The 19,545-nt window shown below is 48.1% G+C and overlaps 1 protein-coding gene across 2 annotated transcripts in view; it reads right to left on the minus strand.

Annotated features, from left to right (window-relative positions):
- MAP3K13 (mitogen-activated protein kinase kinase kinase 13) overlaps positions 1-19,545 on the minus strand; it is a 200,276-nt gene that overhangs the window by 84,570 nt on the left and 96,161 nt on the right. The window lies entirely within an intron of this gene.

Consider the following 19,545-nt stretch of genomic DNA (forward strand, 5'->3'; position numbering starts at 1 on the left):
TGGCAAGCGGCATGGCCACACAATAGTACCCCCAATTCAACTTATGCCTCACAGTAGTGTAACTTTATTCACAATTTATCATATGACAGTGTCCCTTATTCACATTACATCACACAGTAGTACCACTTTACCTTATATACGATACTCCTCACAGTAGTGCCCCTCATTCACATAACATCATACTGAATTGCTCCTTATTCACATTACACCACACCATATTGCTCTTTATTCTCATTACACCACACTATATTGCTCTTTATTCACATTAGACCACACAGTAGTGCCCTTTCTATACGTTACGCCACACAGTAAAGCACCTTATACACATAATGCCACACATTGGTAATGCATTTATACACATAATGACACACATAATGTCCCTTACACATATGCCGCACATTATTAGTGCCCTTATACACATGACTCATCTGGCAGCTTTGCTAAGTTGCAGTATTGTATAGATAATATACTCCACTTAGGCGCTCTCTAGATGTAACATGAAGGTGGATCACACCTATATAATATATGTCCTTATTGGCGTCAGGCGTGAAGGTACATAGATAAAAGACAAAACAAAAAAGACACAATAGTGTAGAATGCTTATGTTAGATGGCAGTGAATTCTTGTTTTCAATACATCTCACTCACAAGGCTTCAAATGATTAAAGGCACATCTTGGTATCTTTAGAAGTATCCAACTCCACAAGGATTCAACGGCTCAATAACCAGACTCTTCCGATATATATACAACAAGAAGAGGAAGGAAAAATAGTGCAATACAGTTTTGGACAAACGGATATTTTATTTTTACACTGATGCACTCACATTAAAACAAATAAAAATAGGCATATCTCAAAACGATATCCTTCCTTCCCGATGTCACCCCACTGGATTGTTGAAAGATATTGACAACAGGTATAGTCAGAGTCCCGGTAACTCACGGCTTTTCCTTCCAGGAGGTGGATATGGGATGTAGAGGAGATCGTCAGGATGCACGGCACAATCACGCTTAACGCGTTTCGGATATACCTTTCTCAAAAGCTTTGCTAAGTTGGGTGCCTATTTTTTATGAAAATGCATCTTAATTTGCATTACTATGTGGCTAGGATGCACAAGCAGCTTCCGCTGATTAAAATGATATACGGCATGCCTATATACTGTGTGCGACTGTGGCTGTATCTGCATACAAAGTGCTACACACAGAATATAGGCATGCTGCATATCATTTTAATCAGCAGAAGCTGCTGGTGCCCCTAAGCATACCAGATGCCCTAGGCAATTGCCTAGTTTGCCTATGCCTAAGGCCGGCTCTGTGCAAATGCATGTGTACGCCGTGCGAAAATTTCGCCAGACAACGGACAGCTGCAAATCCGTTCGCAACTCACTCACCATCGAATTATTTTTCCATTCTGTGCAGACTGTGCGTAGCCCAGGACTTACTCCTACAGTGCGATACAAACAGGCTGATTGGGTGCGGAGCTGACGTCACACACCCTCCCTGAAAACGCTTGGGAATGCCTGCATTTTTCCTGGCACTCCCAGAAAACGGCAATTACCTCCCACAAACTTCCTCTTCCTGTCAATCATCTTGCGAACGCCTGTGTGATGGAAATTTTTGCACCATCCTGTCGCTGTTTGGTGTTACGCCTGCGCATTGCGGTGCATACGCATGCGCAATAATCCGATAATTGGACGCTGTGCGATTTCCCCGCAGCTCACAGAAGGTCCTCTGCGATTCATACGCCAACTGTATGCCATATGCAGACAGTTGTACGCCATGCACACACATGTTGCAAGTGAAAACAGTGCAGAGGGTGGAGGTCAGACGTTTTGGATGTTCAGACGGAAAGCTGGGCGGATGAGGGCGTTTTGCTGTGTGCAGAAATGTTGAATTTAGGGTGGGGGGCACTCCCTGTTTAGCCGCAGAGAATTTGCCTCCAGACAATTGGACGAGGCATCGTGCTAGGGCATAGGTCTTCAACCTGTGGCCCTCCAGCTGCTGCGGAACTACACATCCCAGCATGCCCTGCCTCAGTTTTACCATGCCTTAATAGCAAAACTGTGGCAGGGCATGGTGGGATGTGTAGTTCCGCAGCAGCTGGAGGGCCACAGGTTGAAGACCCATGTGCTAGGGGGTCATTCCGAGTTGTTCGCTTGCTAGCAGTTTTTAGCAGCTGTGCAAACGCTATGCCGCCTCCCACTGGGAGTGTATTTTAGCTTAGCAGAAGTGCAAACGAAAGGATCGCAGAGCGGCTACAAAGTTTTTTTGTGCAGCTTTAGAGTAGCTCAAAACCTACTCAGCGCTTGCGATCACTTCAGACTGTTCAGTTCCTGTTTTGACGTCACGAACACGCCCTGCGTTCGCCCAGCCAAGCTTGCGTTTTTCCTGGCACGCCTGCGTTTTTTCGAACACTCCCAGAAAAGAGTCAGTTGCCACCCAGAAAGGCCCACTTCCTGTCAATCACTCTGCGACTGAAAAGTTTCGAAGACCTTGTGTGAAACTACATCGTAATAGTATGTCGAGCGTGCGCATTGCGCCGCATATGCATACGCTTGCGCAGAAGTGACTTTTTTTATGCCTCATCGCTGCACAGTGAACGAAAGCAGCTAGCGATCAACTCGGAATGACCCCCAATGTGCCCTTTGGCAGCTCAATTTATTTCACTCAAACATACTAAAAAAAAAAGGAAAGAAATTTTTGTTTTGTTTTTATGTGGTAGGGCACTGAGAAACTGATCTTTATTTGGAGATTATTTACACGTGATATCCCCTGAGATATTATTTTCTGTGACCTACATTCAGTCAATAAAGTGTAAATTAAAAAGAGAGAAGTGAAAAAAGTAAGAGTGGAAGTTGGTATGTGCCCATTGCACATAGAGGAGCATTCCCCTATCCTCAGTTGCTGTTTTGGGAATGGTATGAAACAGTAAAAGCAATAGACCGTCTCTTACTGCAGCTGTGTTTCACAGGGAAATTTGGTGTTAAGTGTTCAGCTTGGTACACATACACCCAACGGTGCTAATGACTACACTGATCCCGGCCAGCCGGAACGATGCAGAAAACGCTGGCGTACAGCGTACATACTGCACAAGAATCGTTTAGATCCAAAGATGATCGTAACTACAGTGGGTGCAATGGGTGCCATTGCTATGGGGCCCAGGGGATTAGTGGGGCCTGGACCCAGGATATAAAGTTGCATACCAATTTCCCAGATTTACCTGCTAAGCATTTGGGTCTGATCCATTGGCCAGCCTGAAATGTGTGACATTACACCAGGGGTGGGGAACCTCAGGCCCGAGGGCCGTATAAGGCCCTCAAAGCCACTTGATCCGGCCCGGCCAGGCTCACCTAAACGAGAGGAGATGCAGAGCGCCCGCTGAAATTTTACCACCAGCGGGCGCTTGGCTCCTCAGCAGCAGCTGGAGGCAGGAGCTCACTCCTGAGCTCCAGCTTCTGGCTCAGGCAGTGTACATGTGTGGCTGTGCGGCGCTATGGGAGAGACGTCATGACATCTCCCATAGTTTCGAGGAGAGGGAGGGCAGCGGTCCGGAAGCAGGAGCAGGGCTGGTGAGGATTGTGTTTTTTTTCTTTTCTTTCTTTTAATGTGTGTGTGTGTGTGTGTGTGTGTGTGTGTGTGTGTGTGTGTGTGTGTGTGTGTAAGCGGCACTGCTAGGGCGCATATCTAATGGGGCATAACTACCGGGGGCATATTTAATGGGGCATATCTAATGGGGCATAACTACAGGGGGCATATCTAATGGGGCATAACTACAGGGGGCATATCTAATGGGGCATAACTACCGGGGGCTTATTTAATGGGGCATATATCTAATGGGGCATAACTACAGGGGGCATATCTAATGGAGCATAACTACAGGGGGCATATTTAATGGGCCATAACACCAGACGGGGCATATCTAATGGGCCAAAACGGGTGGTCTTCTGTATGCCGGCGGTCGGGCTCCCGGCGCTCAGTATACCGGCGCCGGGAGCCCGACAGCCGGCATACCGACACTTATTTTCCCTCGTGGGGGTCCACGACCCCCATAGAGGGAGAATAAAATAGTGTGGCGCGTGTAGCGCGCCACCATGCCCGTAGCGTGGCGAGCGCAGCGAGCCCGCAAGGGGCTTATTTGCGCTCGCCACGCTGTCGGTAAGCCGGCGGTCGGGCTCCCGGCGCCGGGATGCTGGTCGCCGGGAGCCCGACCGCCGGCCAGCCGTAGTGAACCCGGCCAAAACAACTGACAGTGGGCATATCTAATGGGGCATAACAACTGACTAGGGGCAAATCTAATTTGGCATAACAAGTGACTGGGGACATAACAAATGACTGGGGGCATAACTACTGACTGGGGGAAGGCTAATTTTTAAGTTGATCATTTTTGTATGGCCCCCGAAGGATTTTATAAATATTCAAATGGCCCTTGGTAGTAAAAAGGTTCCCCACCCCTGCATTACACTGTCAGTGAGAGGAGTGTGTGGTGGATGTTATAGAGGTAAGGGGGTACTGCAATGTGGCATAATGTGAACTGGAGGGCACTGTAATGGGCATAATCTGATCTGCTAATTGGAATGTGGAGGACATTATAATGATACATACTAAAAACTAGGGCACTGTAATGTGGCACAATATGAAATGGAGGCACTATAGTGTGGCATTATATGAACAGGGGGCACTGTAATGTGACAGTATTAACAGGGGGCGCTGTAATGTGGCATAATAGGAACTGAGGAACTACAATGGGTCATAAAAGAAACTAGGGCACTACTATGGGGCATAATATTAGCTAGGGCACTACTATGGTTCAGAAAATGAACTAGGGCACGATTATGTGGCATAATATTGTCAGGACCTGGTGCCTCGTGCACACCAAACAATTGTTGAGCTGACCTGCCAGATACAGCCAAATGGACCCAATAATCGTATAGCGCGCACCCAGCTTCAGATAGTCTAGTTCTATTGAATTAACACTGTTTCTACTATAATGGATGCAAGGTGGGCGGTGTATATAGCCCTTTAGGTCAAGAGGGGCCCACACACCGCATGCATGCACCCATTTAATTATACTTAGCACTCCATCTGCTAGTGTTGTCCGTGGAGCTGCAGAAATCACTGGGAAAATGGGCACCGCGACCATTTTCCGGTGATTCGCGCATGGGCATTAGAGATGTTCTCGCGAATGTGATGCAGGCGCCATGTTCCCGGAGACCTGTACATGCACAGTAGAACCTGGCGCAAAGCCAGAGTCTACTGCACCATCGGAGGGGAGGGGCTTATTCGGAGGCTGCGCACCGGGCCCTCCTCTCTTAAAGCGCCTTTGCTTCCGTCAGAATTTATGTCACTTACAGTATAATGTGTCTCTATAGTATTTAGAGGGCAATTTATCAAGATGCAGTCTCGTTATAATTTTATGTATCGCTGCTATGGATCTGTAGTAAAGAGCTGATTATAAAGACGCAGACATGGACTTGTTACATTTGGGCCAATAATATCTTTTTGTGAATGACCTTTATGATGTACATCCATGCAGATGTTCCGGGTTAACCCGCTATTACCCAGATCCAGTCAGAATTTCCCACACTGCTTGCTTTACCCATAACAAACAAATATATACGACAAGGTCACGGTAGCATGTAACATGCTGCACTTATCTAGATATTTTATTACTACATTTGCTCATTAAGATCATAAATATCTACTCATATTCCGAAGAGGAGGTAAGTGTCAGCCACTATCCCCCGCTGTTTCCTGGCCGCCTGTCCAATCTCTTCTGACAGCTGAGAATTCTTCAATGATGATTTATACCCCTGCCAGGGAGGAAGGAGCCTGTGAGGTGGAAAATGCCACTGAAAAGAAATGAACACGTCTTTGTGCCTTTTTAATGCATTTATCTGGAATCGGCACAGTAGCCTAGCTTAGGGGGTCGTAGTAGTAACCTGAGCCGTTCAGGATTTTGGGGTCTATTGATTACTGTTCTCAAAAACTATTGGGGGCCATTTATCAATGAGTGATAAAACTAATTGTGAATGATAGAACTAGTTGTCCCTTTAAACATGGGTCCCTATCACTGCATTCCCCTGGTGGGCCCTTCACATCCCAATCCGACGCATGGGACCCTATCACTGCATTCCCCTGATGGGCCCTTCATGTCCCAGTCCGATGCATGGGTCCCTATCACTGCATACCCCTGATGGGCCCTTTATGTCCCAGTCCGATGCATGGGTCCCTATCACTGCATACCCCTGATGGGCCCTTCATGTCCCAGTCCGATGCATGGGTCCCTATCACTGCATACCCCTGATGGGCCCTTTATGTCCCAGTCCGATGCATGGGTCCCTATCACTGCATTCCCCTGGTGGGCCCTTCACATCCTAATCCAATGCATGGCCGCCTATCACTGCATTCCCCTGGTGGGCCCTTCACGCCCCAGTCGGACGCATAGGCTCCTATCACAGCATTCCCCTGGTTGGCCCTTCACAAGGGCCTCTATCACTGCATTCCCCTGGTGGGCTCTTCACATGGGCCTCTATCACTGCATTCCCCTGGTGGGCCCTTCACATGGGCCTCTATCACTGCATTCCCCTGGTGGGCTCTTCACATGGGCCTCTATCACTGCATTCCCCTGGTGGGCCCTTCACATGGGCCTCTATCACTGCATTCCCCTGGTGGGCCCTTCACATGGGCCTCTATCACTGCATTCCCCTGGTGGGCCCTTCACATGGGCCTCTATCACTGCATTCCCCTGGTGGGGCCCTTCACATGGGCCTCTATCACTGCATTCCCCTGGTGGGCCCTTCACATGGGCCTCTATCACTGCATTCCCCTGGTGGGGCCGTCATGCCCCAGTCCGGCACTAAGCATGGCGCTATCCTCAGATGATATTATGTGCTATTAGCTCAGCGTTTTGTCCCTTATAAAAGTAGCCATCACAATTCCCCCCCCCCCCCCTTAGCTGACTATAGTGCAGCGTTATTAATAGAAACCACAGTTGCCACTGGCGATATCTCTGATTTTTCCTCAGACTGCCTTTTTATGCATTTTAGAGAAACAGCATTAAACCCCCCCCCCCCCTTTTTTTTTTTTTTTTTACAGAAACCCCAAGAAAGGGTTCTCCCTGCATGATTCATTGACCTCTGTAGATTGACCAATAAACCTCAAAATCCTATGCTCAGCTCGAATGGACTGACTAAAGACATCCAGGAGGGGACTGTACAATGTACTAGTAAAGGGATCATTCATATGCCTGGCTACCTCAGGCTGATCCCCTGGCCATGACCGCCCCCCCTGCTGCTCTGTCCCACCACCCCTTCTCCTTCCCGCCCTCAACTTACCCTCTTCCTGGATCTCCTCCTTCACGACTAGGTCTGCCTCACTTTTGGCACGTGCCCAAGAGCCACAAATGGCTGCGTTCCCAGGTACGGGGGGGGGGGGGGGACACAAATATTATGGGGCGGTGTGGTCACACCCTATCGAAAAGAAATAGAAAGACTAGAGGGCGTCAGCATCACTGTAAAGGGGGATAATGTCCACTTTAGCAGCTGGCCGGGCCCCCCACCAGACCCCTTCAACAATCCCAGGAAATTGGTACTCGCCCCACACCCCCTTCCCTCACCGCCACTGCGCACCCCCAGCTCCCAATGCGCATGCATGTTGGGAATAAGACAGATGTTTGAGAATTATTATGTAGATGTTACTGCCCTGGGGCAGACCCTCTCCTCAGTGGGACCCTCTCCTCAGTGGGACCCTCTCCTCAGTGAGAATTATTATATAGATGTTATTGCCCTGGGGCAGACCCTCTCCTCAGTGGGACCCTCTCCTCAGTGGGACCCTCTCCTCAGTGGGTCCCTCTCCTCAGTGGGACCCTCTCCTCAGTGAGAATTATTATATAGATGTTATTGCCCTGGGGCAGACCCTCTCCTCAGTGGGACCCTCTCCTCAGTGGGACCCTCTCCTCAGTGGGACCCTCTCCTCAGTGAGAATTATTATATAGATGTTATTGCCCTGGGGCAGACCCTCTCCTCAGTGGGACCCTCTCCTCAGTGGGACCCTCTCCTCAGTGGGTCCCTCTCCTCAGTGAGAATTATTATATAGATGTTACTGCCCTGGGGCAGACCCTCTCCTCAGTGGGACCCTCTCCTCAGTGGGACCCTCTCCTCAGTGGGTCCCTCTCCTCAGTGAGAATTATTATATAGATGTTACTGTCCTGGGGCAGACCCTCTCCTCAGGGGGACTGTATTCCCCAGTGAGGCTGATTCCTAAGCGGGAATGCTGCAAACATGGAAGCAATGGTTTTCATTCTTTGCTGTTCCCCTTAGAGCTCTCCATGAACAGCTATAATCGCTGAAAACTATGAGAACGCGGAGAAATCTGGGATTTCTACAGAATTAGCACTAACGCTTTGAGGTTTTCTGCAGAACTCACCTGAGTTCTAAGTTTACACTGCTTAATAAATAGGCCCCAATTACGTCAGTGATAGTTACTGAGTTAGTAATGGACTTGCTGCAGCTCCGGGTTAGGATATTCATGTAAGCTATTCCCAGGCACCGCAATTAGAATGTACACGGAACAGATCACGCAATACTGTGCATAAACAATACATGTGCACACGCGGCAATGTGCGCCATATGAAAACACATAGGGGGTCATTCTGACCTGAACACTCACTGCAGTTCTTCACAGTGCAGCGTTCAGATCAGAACGGCGCCGGTGCATATCTGTCGTTGCCTAGCGATCGCCTCTGCCTGATTGACAGGCAGAGGCGGTCGCTGAGCGGGAAGGGGTGGCACAGTGGCGTTTGGCCGCCATTTTGTGGGCGTGGTACGGCCAACGCAAGCGTGGCCGGATGGTACGGGGGGGCGGGCCGCAGTGGCTGCGTGACTTCACACGCAGCCGCTGCGAGCCGGGCAGCGACGAGTGCGATGCTTTTGTACTTGTGCGGGGGGGGGGGGGGGGAGGGTCAGCCTGACATGCGGGGAGGACTAGCCCTGTACTGGGCGTCCCCCCGCATGTCAGGGAAGATGATCGTAGCTGTGCTAAATTTAGCACAGCTACGATCAGGTTGGAATGACCCCCATAGCACAAGGTATATCAAAGCTTTGAGAGAGAGAGAACCAACCAATAAGCTCCTAAATGTCATTTTTCAAACAAAGTCTGCAAACAGACAGGAACAAGCTGATTAATTGGTACTTTGTCTTTCTCCACGCTCTGATAAATCTCCCCCTGAAATTTCCCCCCAAAACATACTTGCCTACCTGACCCTCTCCATGAGGGAGAAAATGCTCTGTTCCTGGACTCTCCTGGTAATGTATGATTGCCATCACCTGTGGTGAGCTAGTTAATTGATAAGAAAGGTGTTTCACCACAGGTGATGGCAATCATACATTACCAGGAAAGTCCAGGAACAGAGCATTTTCTCCCTCATGGAGAGGGTCAGGTAGGCAAGTATGCCCCCAAAATCTGACAAGTGCCCATTTCCACAGCTGAATAAGTGGTCTCTTTACACATAGACTAATATTTTTTTTTTATATATTAAATTGGTAACTTTATTTAAATGTTATTATTTTAAATTGTTTTTTTTTTATTGGGTAGATGAGATACAATACATAGATGGACATAGATTAGGTATAATAGAGAACTTATATGGTCTTTTGAATACAGACGAATAAACATCCCAATCGGGGAGATCGATAACCATAACGAGCAAGTTCCGTATAGCTTATAGTCACTTCCAGATACAGCTTAAACTCATCAATTTTCAAAATATTATGAGATAGTGTATAGAGACAGGGGAAGGAAAAGAACAAAGAGAGAGAAGAGAGGGGGCAGAGTAGAAGATTGGTATAGAGGGAACAGAGTTCAGAGGAAGGAAAAGAAAAAGGGAAAGCAACAATAGAAGATGATTTTGTGGGGGGGCGGGTTAGGGAAGACTCGACCGGTCCCGTCCTGAGAATATGGGGCTTTGGATAGCGTTTAAAACTAGCGGTATGACTTGGCCCTGTTAAAAGAAGGGAGGAGATGCCTTAAAAAAGTCCGTCCACGGCTCCCAAGTCCTAAGAAAGGTCTCAGAAGAGCCCTTCAGGATGCTAGTGATGTGTTCCATAGTATAAATGTGCCATATTTTCCCTATAATTTCTCCCATGGCTGGAACCTCCGGGGATTTCCAGTACGCTGCTATGGCACATCTAGATGCGAGGACCATGTGAGTGAATAGTTTAGTTTGACATCGCGATGCCCCAGGCAGTGACACAGAGAGCAGGAAATACTTGGGGAACAGGGGAATGGGGATCCCCAAAATTGTGGAAAATAGGGAGCCCAGTTCTCTCCAGAGGGGGAGCAGTCTAGGGCATTCCCACCAGATATGCAAGAACGCTCCATCCATTGTCTTACATCTCCAGCACAGAGGAGACAGGTCTGGAAACATCTTGGCAAGACGGGTGGGGACATAATACCATCTATAGAAAAGCTTATACGCGTTTTCCTTTGCACGAACACATATGGAACTAGATGCTAAGCTAGCGTATATGTCAGACCAGTCTTCGGAATCAAACGTTTCTCCCAGGTCAGATTCCCATGCCCTCTCGTGTGGTTCCTTATCTACTTGTGGAGGGCCCCAATAATTTATAAACGGTAGAGATAAGTCCCTTAGCCGATTCTGTATGCAGTGCAAGAGCTTCCAGAGAAGTCAGTGGTCTATGATTGAGTTGCGTCAGTAGTGTGGAGTGGAAGTGTCGGATTTGTAGGTATTGGAAGAAGAGGGAGCGCGGCAATGTAAGTTTAGCTTGAAGATCTGTAAAAGATGGGAACGTGGGATCTGTAGCTATGTCATTTAATAGTTTGACCCCCTTCTCCCGCCACTGCGGTAGGGCATTGGGGTGTCGGCCTGGTTGGAACAGGGGGTTATCAAATAGCGGAACTAAGGGGCTAGGGGGCGGCGCCAGGTGGAATTTACGGTTAGCCATGTCCCATATGTCCAAGGAGTGGGAGATTACTGGATGGGATTTAACGGAACAGGGGCGTGACAGACAGGGAAGCCATAGCAAAGAGGGGATATAGTTCAACTTCATAGAGTCGGTTTCTATTGTGACCCAGACTCTCTCCGTTTTCGGTGTATTCCATTGAATACATTGTGTGAGTTTGGACGCTATGTAGTAGGCCTTGAAATCCGGCACCCCCAGACCGCCCCCCGATGTGTGTTTCTGTAAAGTTATACGCTTCACTCTGGGTTTTTTTTTGGACCAGATAAAATGGGACGTGGCGTGTTGAAGGTTTTTGAAGACGTAAGGCGGCACCCGCACCGGGAGGGTTTGGAACAAATAGAGGAGTCTGGGCAAGAGGTTCATTTTAACGGCGTTGATACGCCCGATCCACGAGATATAATGGGTACCCCAGTTTTCAAGATCCCTTTGAAGCTGGGAGAGAAGCTTGGGGAAATTTGCTTGAAAAAGTTGGGAATCATTTTTGGTTATAGCAACTCCCAAATACGTAAGTTGCTTTGTGTTCCATCGAAAATTTAAGCTATTGGCCAACATATTTTTCGTGGTTTGCGAAATGTAAAAGTCTAGGACCTCAGTCTTGTCTGGGTTAATTTTATAGCCAGAATGTGTACCAAACTCCTCTATTTCCCGAAAAAGATGGGGTAATGAATGTATGGGATCGGAAATTGTAAGCAACACGTCATCTGCATATAGCGCAATTTTGTGTTCAATAGCACCCACTTTCACTCCTTTAATTAATGGGTTGGCTCGGATCCTAGCAGCAAGGGGTTCTATAGAGAGGGCAAATATTAGTGGGGATAGTGGACAGCCCTGACGCGTACCGTTAGTAATTTGAAAAGACGGGGACATTACCCCGTTGGCAAGTACAGCTGCTTTGGGATTTCTATATAGAGCTGAGACTCCTTGAAAGAATTGTCCTGTAATCCCTGCTTGTTGAAGCGTGTGGAACATAAAGGGCCATTTAATCCGGTCGAATGCCTTTTCAGCGTCCAGTCCTAGGACCAGCGCCGGCTTCTTTTGTCTGTGAATTTCATGTATCAGGTCCACCGTTCTGCGCGTGTTATCTAAGGCTTGACGACCCGGAATGAAACCGACCTGGTCCGGATGTACCAAGTGGGGGAGAAGAGGCCCCAGTCTGTTGGCCAATAGTTTTGCATATATTTTGATATCAACATTTAAGAGCGATATGGGTCTATAATTATTAACCAACTCAGGGCCCCGACCGGGTATTTAAATGTTATTATTACATGTCCACCAATAGTCCAGATTATCCGGCAAAAAGTGGGCAAGGCTGCCTAATTGGGGTGTGGTCTCAGTCAAATGGGTTGTTGTGAGGTTGGTTGGTTGGATTGGGGAATTGTTTTTTCCATGGCATGTTGAGGGGTGTAACTGCCAGACCATGGTATAGGGCAGAGGTTTCCGTCGAGCTGCTGTGGCGCTACAGACTCCGCCTGGGCATCCCCTCTCTAGCCGGCTGCACATTAGACTCTGGGCACTAAGGTTACTAGGGGACCCTAGCGCTGTTCCAGAGACTAGTGCGCATGCGCAGGTCATTTTTACAGTGATTTTCTTACTGTGCATGCTCAACGGCCATTTTCCCGGTGATTTTTGACGCAGGACTCCAAAGGGTAAGTATTGAAAAAAAATGGGTGCAGGGTGTGCACTGCATCCATTATAAATACGCCAGTGGACATATATGTCCACAGCAACTGGAGGGCCATTGGTCAATACCCCTGGTAAAGGATATGCAGACAATTTGCCTGGGTTCCATGGGGCAGATGTATTAACCTGGAGAAGGCATAAGGAAGTGATAAACCAGTGATATGTGCAAGGTGATAAAGGCACCAGCCAATCAGATCCTAACTGTTAATTTACATATTGGAGCTGATTGGCTGATGCCTTTATCACCTTGCACATATCACTGGTTTATCACTTCCTTATGCCTTCTCCAGGTTAATACATCTGCCCCCATATACGCAACAGGGAGTTTACATAAACCTGTGCAATTAGCAGTAGCAGATCTTGCCACGGGCAAGCGGGAGTTTTGCCCGGGGCGCCACCTTCCGGAGGGCGCCGGCGCATCCGTAGGGCGCCGCACCATGGCAAGATCCACTACTGCCCCAGCTGCCCTCCGCTACTGCCCCCAGCTGCCCGCTGTGTCCCGTTGCCCGCTGCGAAGGGAACTAGACGTGTAGCGTCTAGTTTCCCTTCGTGGAGAGGACCTTTGCTGTGCGGTGCGCGATGACGTCATCGCACACCGCACAGCGTTTCAGCGGCGCTACTCTGAATAGGGGGCGTAACTGGCCACGCCCCCTACACAAAGCCACGTCCCCTATTTCCCTCCCAGGGCGCAAAAAGCGCTGGAACCGGCCCTGGCAATTAGCCTCATGTTACCGGCATATGACAGAACACAGTATCTAGCCACTATAGTGGGGTGCGCCATTCTATGCTGCTGGTCAGTACGATTTGTCATTCGCTCTCTGTACAACTGACCAGGCAGCACGGCTGAGAATGGGTCACGCCTATAAATCAATACAGACAAGTGTGTGCAGCCTGCGTACACCCACAAATTCCAGTCACCACAAACAGGTCTGATCAATATCTACCAGTATTGTGAATAGTGAGGCAATATTTCTCAGTGTACACGTATAATTATACAATGTATAAGTTACCACGTTCCCTATACGCCTATGTCAGCTGGGCCACAGGACATAGGAGCATAACAGAAAGGCAATATCGGTTTCATAACCGCCATTTTATACATTTCAAGGGGCACTTTAATGTTGAATAAATATATCTACGCACACCCCGTACACCGGGCATAATTCATGTCTGTACTCAATGTCCGATGTTCACGCAACAGAGCAATTATCGGCCGATATAATAGATGCCTCCTGCTGCAGTAGTGATCTGACCTGCGTCCCAGAAAATTTCTCACTCACTATCAGACAGCTTGCGGCACCCACATTGCCACACAAGCCGCCCGTCACAAAGGCCAGGAAATATCCACACCTAGCCTCGTGCCTCTCCCTAAATGGCGGTGATATGCCTCTGGTTTCACAAACAGAGGCCATCGCCGTCCCCTCCCTGCCCCCCCAGACGGCAACAGACTGTCAATCACTTAAGTCTACAGTATTAATGCTGAGCAAGCACATATAAAGTTACAACACTGCAAAGAAAAGTTGCTTATACTGTATATGTAATTTACAGTCTCCTCCGTCCTGCCCATGTATGGAAACCTGAATATATCATGGATAGTGTATAACAAAACCGTGCAATTCAAGGTTACCTGCTATTGCCATGGGATTATATCCTGTAGTTCAGGCGTGTCCAAACTGCGGCCCTCCAGCTGTTGTGAAACTACATATCCCAGCATGCCCTAGCACAGTTTTGCTGTCAGAGAATGCTAAAGCTGTGTCAGGGCATGCTGGGATGTGTAGTTTCTCAACAGCTGGAGGGCCGCAGTTTGGACATGCCTGCTGTAGTTTAATGTAAGGAATATTTGGCCGGTCAGCTGCTGTTCTACTAACAGCCCTAGCAGGTTTCCAGCCCATAGTACAACACAGACAGCACCAATTACCTATTCTACAATGGATGTTACTGAGAACACCAGTTATCAGCCAACTCTATTATTAATGCCAGCACAGACATAGCAGGTGCAAAGTGTACCTGGCTGATATGCCATAGTGGGCCCAGACCTGTGCTGGGCCCCTTGTGGCCTATTCTAATAATCACTGGTACTATAACACGCTGTCCTGTGGGGGTCAGCAGCACTACATACTGTATTGGGGTCATCCCCAGGACATGTAAAGTCATGATGTCATAAAGAGGAACAGCTAGGTAGCTGAGCACCTCTCCAGGCTGCAGGGTACAGCTCCAGTTACCCAACAAGCCCGAGAAATGTGCCACTGGTGCTGTGACGGTGCAACTACCTTTGCCTTGCGTCCCGGGGGTGCCAGCCATATACTGTTACAGCTAAAGGGTGATTCAGGGATGCTATTGCTTATAAAACATATCCCCCCCCCCCCCCCCCCCCCCAAAAAAAAAAAAGACAGTCAGCTGTCTTCCTGACTTCCTAGTTGCATGACCGGAGTATACAGAGGTGTTTGCATCGGATGCCAAGCACACAAGTGAACAAGCCCCCTAGCATTTCATTTCTGCCGCTGCATCTGCGTCCTGCTGTGGCAGCCTCCTTACTAGGCTATGCTAAGGTATCAGCCCATGTATGCGCCTCTGCATATGATGATTAGCTCCGTCCTCTTGTTTTCTTAAGGCTGCAGCAGTCATCATTAGTATTATGTCTGCTGGAGGCTTGACCGGCATGGAACTCCTGGCACCTGCGGGCGCACTGCGCAGCGCATGTGCAAATCCTGTATGCAGTCTTCGACACATGCGCAGTCTGCGTAAAATCACACAAGTCTACATATCCAACTTGTTGCATTTAGAATGCATTGATATACATGATGTAATTGCTGGTTAAGGTCAATGCAAAGCTCATTTACTGTTAATTAGTTTGCTTACTTCTAGTTATGATACTTTACTGAAAATTATACCAGATAGAAATATGATGATTACAATATACTGGGAAAGATGAAATAAACTGTGTTTGCAGCCTGACTGATGTTTTATTACCCTAGCCATGCCCGATCACATACATTGGCACGCGCTAACCTTCAGATAAATGGCCAGCTGCCAATAAAATCCCTACTAGATGCTGAGCCCAGGGAACATGGATAAACAGAGTTAAGTGTACCATTTGCCACTTTTACTACAGTAAATCTCCGAGGAGGCCATTAGCGGCTGCAGGCTAGCTAATATGCACAGATCATGTCGCGGAGAGGCTGTGTCCACACTGGATTTGTAGTGGCACAAATGGGCACAAATCACTGCGACTGGGGTTAGAAAAATGACCATCTCCGACCGGTTAATTTGGTCAGCTCGTAACTGTGCTCTGCAACCAATGCAACGCACTGATGTTACACCGCATTACCAAAATCCCAGATGTGCAAACAGGACAGAAATCCAAGTCTTCCCTTGTTCGGGCACTTTCAGACCGTTGTTCATCGAGAATTACACACATTAGAAATAAAGCATTAAGGGCTGATCAAGGGTGGTCATTCCGAGTTGATCGCAGCCAGCAACTTTTTGCTGCTGCTGTGATCAACTAGTCCACGCCTATGGGGGAGTGTATTTTAGCTTTGCAGGGCTGCGATCGCTTGTGCAGCCCTGCTAAGCTAAATTTTTTTCTTGCAGAACAAGACTAGCCCTGGACATACTTACCCTGTGCGAGGATCTCTGCGATGCTGGAGGCGGCTTTGACGTCAGACGTCCGCCCTCCGTTCTCCTGGACACGCCTGCATTTTCCTCACCACTCCTCGAAAACGGCAGGTAACCGTCTGGTGACGCCCAGGTATGCCTTCTTTCTGTCAATCTTCTTGCGGTCGGCTCTGCGACCGCGTTCTTCGTTGTCCGTGACGTAACCCGGCGACCCCTGTCGTCGGGCAACGCCGCGCATGCGCATTCCAGACCCGTTCGCACCGCAGCGACAAACCGCTGCGTGCGAACGGGTCGGAATGACCCCCAAGGAGCACTCATTCTGTTGTGGGGATCAGTGGTCCCTATCTGCAGGAACCAAATTCCACCTATTTGCAGAGTTGGCCAATGCAGAGCTGAGCACAAGTCCCTCTGCGGATGGTATCTTCAGTGTTTTTCCATTTCACGCTATCCGCAGCTGTGCGCGCGCATACACGAAAGTTGCAAAAATGTCGGCACATCGCCACATGCGGCTGAATGGACGTATCTTGCTTGTAATGAGGGTACTCTCAGATAAGCAATTTTCAGACAGGGCGCATTGGTGGAATTGCGGGCTACGCAGGGTGTTTCCTCTGGTGAAAGTGCCCACTGATGATGACAGAGCCAAGCACACTGATGGTGATAGCACAGTATACGTATAAGTTACGTCCATGCAATGCGGGAGCAATTCTGTCTGACATAAATTCCATAATCTGCCTTGTCATATGAGCTGCCGTATGGATCACAGATGATATCCAGATGATAGATAGAAAGTGTCTAGGTCGACGCCATATGGTCGACATAAATTAGGTCGACAGATACAAAAGGTTGACAGTGCTTAAGGTTGAGAGGTACAAAAGTTCAACAAGTTCAAAAGGTCGACACACAAATAGTTGACACATTATTTTTTTCATGTTTTCCCAACATTTGCTTGTTTTCTTATCCACGTGGACTACGATTGGGAATAGTAACCCGAAGCGTGGCAAGTGGCGCAAGCCCGCGAGGGTATATGTTTTTACTGGTGGTGGTCACATATTACCAAACATTCAAGATTTGACCTAAAAAACATGAAAAACTTTGTGTTGACCATTTGTGTGTCGACCATTGTCTGCCGACCTTAACCACTGTTGACCTTTTGTAGCTCTCGACCTAATGCGTGTGACTATTTGGGGTCAACATGCATTCTTTACATATTGCATCTTATTCGTATTGGAGACGCAGTGAACAGCCGCTCAGAGTGTACCGGAGACACCGGGCTGCGACTTGACCGCACAGGAAGTGGTTTTACACACGTACCAAGTCACAGATGAGGCACAACGGAGCTTGGAGCGAGGAAAAGCTGCGGCCGCTGTATTGAGGCCCATTTACAGAGATTCAGACTCGCACAGATGTAGTAATGTGGCACATCAAATATATCAGTGTAATCTAGCGATGTTGCTCTGTAGGCCCAGTGGTTTTATGTATGCGAATAAGACGTACAATTTGAATGGGAAAGATGCTCAGCCGAGTCGCCAGGGACCTGGTGCGCCGAGAGGATTATTTGGTGCAAATGAGGATACAGTAAGAAAACACACATTTATACAACACTGCTTGGACTGCGCAGCGCGGAAACCTTGGTGCTCCATATGGGAAAAATGTATAAAACAGGCGCACAAAAACATGGCTGTGTTTCCTTTGTTGTTACGCTGCCGCTGACCCATCTATTAAGTGGTAAAGTACATTAAAATGTAACATTAAATAAAAATCGGTGCATGACTATGTATATCAATCATTGTAGCAAATTGTTGTGATTTAATAATAATAAGATTTTACTTACCGATAAATCTATTTCTCGTAGTCCGTAGTGGATGCTGGGGACTCCGTAAGGACCATGGGGATATAGCGGCTCCGCAGGAGACAGGGCACAATAATAAAAGCTTTAGGATCAGGTGGTGTGCACTGGCTCCTCCCCCTATGACCCTCCTCCAAGCCTCAGTTAGGATACTGTGCCCGGACGAGTGTGCATAATAAGGAAGGATATTGAATCCCGGGTAAGACTCATACCAGCCACACCAATTACACCGTACAACCTGTGATCTGAACCCAGTTAACAGTATGATAACAACGAAGGAGCCTCTGACAAGATGGCTCACAACAAGAATAACCCGATTTTTGTAACAATAACTATGTACAAGTATTGCAGACAATCCGCACTTGGGATGGGCGCCCAGCATCCACTACGGACTACGAGAAATAGATTTATCGGTAAGTAAAATCTTATTTTCTCTGACGTCCTAGTGGATGCTGGGGACTCCGTAAGGACCATGGGGATTATACCAAAGCTCCCAAACGGGCGGGAGAGTGCGGATGACCCTGCAGCACCGAATGAGAGACTCCATGTCCTCCTCAGCCAGGGTATCAAATTTGTAGAATTTAGCAAACGTGTTTGCCCCTGACCAAGTAACTGCTCGGCAAAGTTGTAAAGCCGAGACCCCTCGGGCAGTCGCCCAAGATGAGCCCCCTTCCTTTTGGAATGGGCTTTTACAGATTTTGGCTGTGGCAGGCCTGCCACAGAATGTGTAAACTGAATTGTATTACAAATCCAGCGAGCAATCGTCTGCTTAGAAGCAGGAGCACCCATCTTGTTGGGTGCATACAGGCTAAACAGCGAGTCAGATTTTCTGACTCCAGCCGTCCTGGAAACATATTTTTCAGGGCCCTGACAACGTCAAGTAACTTGGAGTCCTCCAAGTCCCTAGTACCCGCAGGTACCACAATAGGTTGGTTCATGTAAAAAACAGAAAACACCTTAAGGAGAAATTGAGGACGAGTCCTCAATTCTGCCCTGTCAGAATGAAAAATTAAGTAAGGGCTTTATATATGATAAAGCCGCCAATTCTGACACACGCCTGGCTGAAGCCAGGGCTAATAGCATCGTCACCTTCCATGTGAGATATTTTAAGTCCACAGTGGTGAGTGGTTCAAACCAATGTGACTTTAGGAAACTCAAAACAACATTGAGATCCCAAGGTGCCACTGGGGCACAAAATGAGGCTGTATTTGCAGTACCCCTTTTACAAACATCTGAACGTCAGGCACTAAAGCCAGTTCTTTCTGGAAGAAATTCGACAGGGCCGAAATTTTAACCTTAATGGACCCTAATTTTAGGCCCATAGACAGTCCTGTTTTCAGGAAATGTAGGAAACGACCCAGTTGGAATTCCTCTGTAGGGGCCTTCTTGGCCTCACACCACGCAACATATCTTCACCAAATGCGGTGA

The sequence above is a fragment of the Pseudophryne corroboree genome, chromosome 7 (genome assembly GCF_028390025.1).
Source record: "Pseudophryne corroboree isolate aPseCor3 chromosome 7, aPseCor3.hap2, whole genome shotgun sequence".
Taxonomy (NCBI): domain Eukaryota; kingdom Metazoa; phylum Chordata; class Amphibia; order Anura; family Myobatrachidae; genus Pseudophryne; species Pseudophryne corroboree.